Genomic DNA, 6,000 nt, shown 5'->3' on the forward strand with positions numbered 1-6,000 from the left:
CTGCCATTGTACAGATCATGTGAAAGCTCTTTACTTTTTGTCATCTCCAGGCTGTGGCTTAAGTGGATTCTTTCAAATTAGTTGATTACCCAAGTTCTCACAGTGCACAAATAAGTAAAGATATTTTATTTAAAGAAACAGTACTTTAATCAAAATGACATGTATATCACAAAAGCTTCATCAGACTGTTAGATTCAGTACAAAGATCATAAATGTCTTTGGTAGTCTTTGACTACAACAGATGTTACTTCATGACCTAGTTTGGCTCACTTTGTAATTGAGACAAAATTATACTGAAATTCAAGCTTTGTACATAGACTGTGATTCCTCCCCTATTTTGAAATTGTTATTAAAACTTATTTATTGTCCTGACATTTATGTTAGTGGGTACCAAGTATTTTTAAAAATTAAAACTTGTTTTAAGATTTATGTTACCTTTACATTACAGCCTGAAGTCAGGAGTGTTCTGGGACATGTACCGTAACATAGGACTTGTGTCCTGTGTTATTTTAACACTAGCAGCAGTTGTAGTAGTAGTAGTAGTAGCAATAGTAATAAAAACAGCAGCAGCAGCCATATCCAGTATAGTCCTGGAAATGCAGTAATTTTTGTCAGGTTTTTCTGTCGTGAGTGAGGTTTCTAGGAATATTTATCTGACTCTGTATGCAAATCATTACTTTCCATTACATCTGTCTGTTCTTGATTGATGTTAGCTTGACTGGAAATGGCAAAATAGGCTGTAAGCAAGCAAGTCTCATTTTGACCTGAAAGTAGATGGTAAAAATCATTGCGGCCTTTTTCTCATACTTACTGTTTTTTCCTGTACTGTCTTGTGTTTGCATATTTAAAAAGTGATAAAAATCCACTGGAACCACAATAGTGCATTAGTTAAAACTATATAATGACACTAGTATTCCGGATAACTTTGCATAACGCTTTAGTTAGACATAAAATCATTCCAGAAAAAAACTGTTCTAAAACAATTAATCACATCATTAAAACCAGTTAACACTTTCTGATATGAGGTAGTGCCATCTGTGCCAGGGAGAATAGGGCAGTGCATGTGTTACATATGCCAGCATAACTAGCTATAGTTTTGTTTAGAATTTTGCCATTTGACTATCACACTGATTTGTACATAAGCTTGTGTTAAAAATGCATCAGCAGTGGGTCCTGCTGGAAAGAAAAGAGATGTACGTGTATCAAAGAGAAAACAGAATGTGGTGCAGGCAAATGGTTCCACCAAGCGATAAAAGCCAATGTACTGAAAAATATAGTAGAACCAAACCACAGCCAGTATCCAGAAAAAATAAACTTTTAATGGTGAGCGCTTTCACGACAAGTTTTGTCACTTCATCAGACAACACAAAGTCTCTTTACTTTGGTATTTAAAATATATTCCAACCAATAAAAACTCCTATGTAGTTAATCAATTAAAAGTATTAAGAAGACAATTAAAATTTAAAACCATAAATAAAAATAGTCATCTTACTAAGTTCCTTGCCTGTAAAACTGGCTTTATGGAAGCTTTATCATTGAGCCCCTTCCCCGTCGTAGCTCTCATCCTAGTAATCCATGTTAATTCAGCTACTTCTGTCCTGTTGGTAACATCCCCTCTCCTTTCATTATTTCTAACTGTTTCTATAGCCATAAATCTAAATGTATGTGTGCTATCATACTTGGCCACATGTTTAGCCAATGCATTATTATCTGCCCCCCTGTGTATATCATAAATGTGCTCTCTCATCCTGTGCTTTAACATACGGTTGGTTTTACCTATATAGTATGAAGAACATACTATGTAGTGTGCCAAATAAACAACATTGCTAGTGTTAGTCAGCAAATACTTTAAACTCTATTGTCTTCCCTGTATCAGGATGAACAAAAGTGCTACTGCTATAGATATACTGACAACAATTACAGTTGGAACAGGGAAAAGTGCCTCTTTTCCTATTGTAGAAATTATCTGATGAGTCCCTGGGGTGACATAATAACCTTTTTAAAGATTTTTTATTATTATAGGCAAAAGTGGGGTTGTCTCCCACGATCTGCCTAATTCCATCTTCAGAGCATAATACTGCCCAGTTCTTCCTATAAATTTCTTGCATGAGGTTCACATTACTTGAGTAGGTAATGGGTATTCTCATTAACCTAGGGGGCAGCTTGTTCCTGACCAAGTGGTGCCATTTTCTTCTGTTCTGAAAAATATGGCTTTCCTATAGTCCCCCATAGCCTTGGAACCATAGACAGCCCATCATTAACTTAATCTTCCCTATGTCAGACAGAATTATTATAACTGATTAAATATGCATGTTTTAACAGAGATCTCTGGAAGAGAAGAGGTTAATCTCAGTCCAGCTAGTTTTGAAAAAAAAATGGTTTGAAAATTAAATGGGTTGGTTTAGGCCATAACTATTTTATGTTAAAGGTGTGATTGCAGCCAGAGACAAAAATGTCTGGGGAAAAGACTAGGAATCTTACTTGACTGTATTGTCCTTAGGGGTGAACTAATTGCTACCCGGGAAGGGTAGAAGGTTTCAGTACAGCCGCGGTGGTGCAGCGGTAGCATTGTCGCCTCACAGCAAGAGGTTCTCCCATTCGATTCTCGGCTGAAGCGCCTTCTGTGTGGAGTCTGCATGTCCTCTCCACGGTAGAGTGGCATTCGAAAGACATGTGTGAATGGGCGTGCCTTCGTTGAAGGTTGGGCATCGGGCTGGCACCTCGGCACCATAAAAATCAACTGCCAATCATTAGCTGACCGGAGTTCCGCTGCGGCGACCCCTAACCGGGAAAAGACGAAAGAAAAACAAGTGTGGAAGGTTTCAGAATTGTTTTATACCTTTCAGATGCTGCAACAGATTTTAGCAAAGCTCTGGATGTGTATTGTACCAGAGTCAGATGACCAGATGTGATGTCATTCTATAACCAGCACTGAAATGATTCTTTAGATATTAGTGAGAAATATAATGGAACTCTCACAGCAGCACTTTGTTTTTTGGAACCTGACAGGAAAGAACTCTCACAGATGTCTCACACAACCGCACACCTCATATTGCCTTGCAGTAGTAAGCAGCTCAGCAGTCATTTTCTTGCCTTGCTGTAGTAAGTAACTTAAATAGGGAAAAGTCATTCTTTAATCAGTCAGGATAATATAGTGAAGTGTTGTTTTTCTGCATCTGTGTGACTCTGTCCAACTGTGTTATTTTTTAATCTCCTGTGATTGAAATACTGTTTATTGTAACTAGATATTCTGGAATCTCAGGTTTTCTATTTTATTAATTATTAAGTATTTCTATACCTTTCATTGTGGCTGGTCTTTTAAAAATACTTTTAATGTCTTAAAAGAGTACTGATACTTATTTTAGTGACACTGTGGCTGCTCCTGAAAGCCTTGCTACATTGGTCAAACTGGCATCTTGTTTACATTAAGAGCGTATGGGAACTCCAGCACTATGAATTTTGTCTATATAGGCTAAATGTGTCAAATGTGATGCATATTATGTTGGTAAAACAAGCAGAAAACTTAGAGAACGTATAGGGAATCATTTGTCTGATATAGGTAAAAAGTTCAAAGGAACAGACTCTTTAAACACATTTATGATGCTGATGAAACTCTTCATTTTACATTTATGATTTTACAAGTAATACATGAACCTGTTGGAGGTTATTTATTAAATCTTACAGAAAAGGAACAGTTGAAATGGATATTACTGTTTTGATCTCAAATGCCACCAGGATTAAATGGTAGCATCATCAGCAAACTGATTTTGAAAGAATTACATAATCCGGTTAAATATGTAGGTTTCTTTAAAATGTAATTATGATGTGTTAATTGATTTTAATGATATGATGATTTGTTTTATAAAAGGTGATTTTTTTTCTGGAATAATTTTGTGCCTGATGAAGCTTTATGCAAGAATCTGGAATACTAGCATCATTAAAGAGTTTTAGCCAGTGTACTGTCATGTTTCTGGTGGATTGTTATCACTTATTGCAATTTTTCTTGGTCTGCCTGATTTACCGCTATAGTTGCACCATTTTGTATATTGTGTTTGCATGTTAAAAATGTTTTTTTGTAAACCAAGTCTAACTAGTTTACTTTATGTATGCATTAGCCATTCAGAAGTTACCCTATCCTGACTTCTGACAATAGCCTTAGTAAGCGTACTGTGCAATCTTCACACATGTTGCACTTGCTGTAATTACACTGGCTGTTAAAATAAAATTTTTTTATAGAGTACAGTTCACAAGGTACTGTAAGTACACCATTATGTAATGGATTAGCATTTACATTATATGATGGGCACTTTGTATGTATTATGGAACTCCCTCCCACCCACAATTACCTCCGTACCATCATGCACCCACTTCAAAACTTTACTAAAAGCACACCTAAAAACATGCTGGCTATGCCCTTGCAACTCACACTCTAATATCACCCACCCCATTCACCCACTACCTTTCTTTCTACCCCACTAACTACCTTGATTGTAGCGAGCTCAGATGCTCATATGCCTAGTACTTATTATACAGCAGGAACTTCTTATTGTAACATTTGTTAATGTCTGTTATGTACTTCGCAGATAAAGATTCTAGTTGTCTACTGATGTACTATGTCCTTCATCTGTAAATATGTTTGTAATTAATTGCTATGTTAATCAAATTGTTAATCGCTATGTAATCCAATGTAACTACTGTCTGTTTATTTTAACTGTGGAGCTTTTCTCCCCGGGCCTTCGCTGAAAATGGACCTATGTCCAGTCGGACACTCCCTGTCAAAAATGTAAATAAATAAATAATTACCCTTTTCGATACAAATAATAATTTTTGCTTTTCTCATGGCCATGGCTCTTTTTGATCAAACTGAACTGTTCTTACTCTGGCTCTCATCTGTCCATCAAGTGCTTTATTGAAATTATCCGTTGATAAACTTTTATTCCTCATATATTACTTTCTCGCTTTGCATCACTATTTCTATAGTCTTTATTTTGTGAGTTTTAATTAGGCAAGTATTCTGACCTTAGTAGACCATTTTTAGCCATAATCCAAAAGCAAACGGATACAAGACATTTTATTGATAAATGAATGCTGTATCATGGCCTCATGTAACATACTGGTATCAACTGATACAAGACTTGTACAATATTGACATTTGAACAGAATATAACATTTCAGAATAGATAAGCCTTTAGCAATGTCAAATAGTCAATTTGAATGCTTTCTCTCTGTTTCGTGTGTTCCTTCCTCATCTCCATCCATTTCAGGTTCTTTAATGTTACTTGTCTTCCTACAGTAGGAGTAGCTCTTATCTTATTTGTTTTTTTTTTTTTTTTTTAATTCTTTTGTTCCACAAAATGACTGCGGTTGTGGTGCTGCGGTAGCGTTGTCACCTCAGTTAGACGTTGCCCGTTCGATCCTCAGAGTGTCTTCTGTGTGGCGACATGCGTGAACGGGCGTTCCTTCGTTGAAGGTTGTGCATTAGGCCTGGCAAGCCAGCACGTAAAACTCTACTGCCAATCATTAGCGGACCGGAGTTCCGCTGTGGCGACCCCTAACTGAGAAAAAGCCGACAGACACAAACAAACTTTACTTTCACGAAATATATAACAAGTTCTAATAGCCTGTACGCCTTATAAAATTTGTACTGTCCTTTTCTTTCTTTTAGCAACCATTCTATGCTGTTCCTCAAGCAGCTTTTTTTGCTTTATTCATGTGTAACGTCAGGCACTGAATGCATTATTCCTAATGTGTGCCCATGTGGCCACATAGACACCTTCCGTAGACTTTTATACTCCTTAGGACCTCTCATCTAGACCCTCTTTCATTTATCCCACATCAGTATTTTTTGCTTTTGCATCCTTGTTCTTGTATTGTGTGGCTCATTCTTTGTGAAAAGATGTGTATGACTATCTGGTGTTTTATTTATTTTTTATTTATTTATATATATCGAACAAGATAGGACCACCACGATGAAATGCAATAAAACATGAAATTTAATCT

The 6,000-nt window shown here is 36.4% G+C and overlaps 1 protein-coding gene across 2 annotated transcripts in view; it reads left to right on the plus strand.

The window, feature by feature from the left end:
* Positions 1–6,000, plus strand: part of NOL6 (nucleolar protein 6) — a 1,772,660-nt gene that overhangs the window by 165,806 nt on the left and 1,600,854 nt on the right. The window lies entirely within an intron of this gene.

The sequence above is a fragment of the Protopterus annectens genome, chromosome 1.part1 (assembly GCF_019279795.1).
Source record: "Protopterus annectens isolate FY-2018-M chromosome 1.part1, PAN1.0, whole genome shotgun sequence".
Classification (NCBI taxonomy): domain Eukaryota; kingdom Metazoa; phylum Chordata; order Ceratodontiformes; family Protopteridae; genus Protopterus; species Protopterus annectens.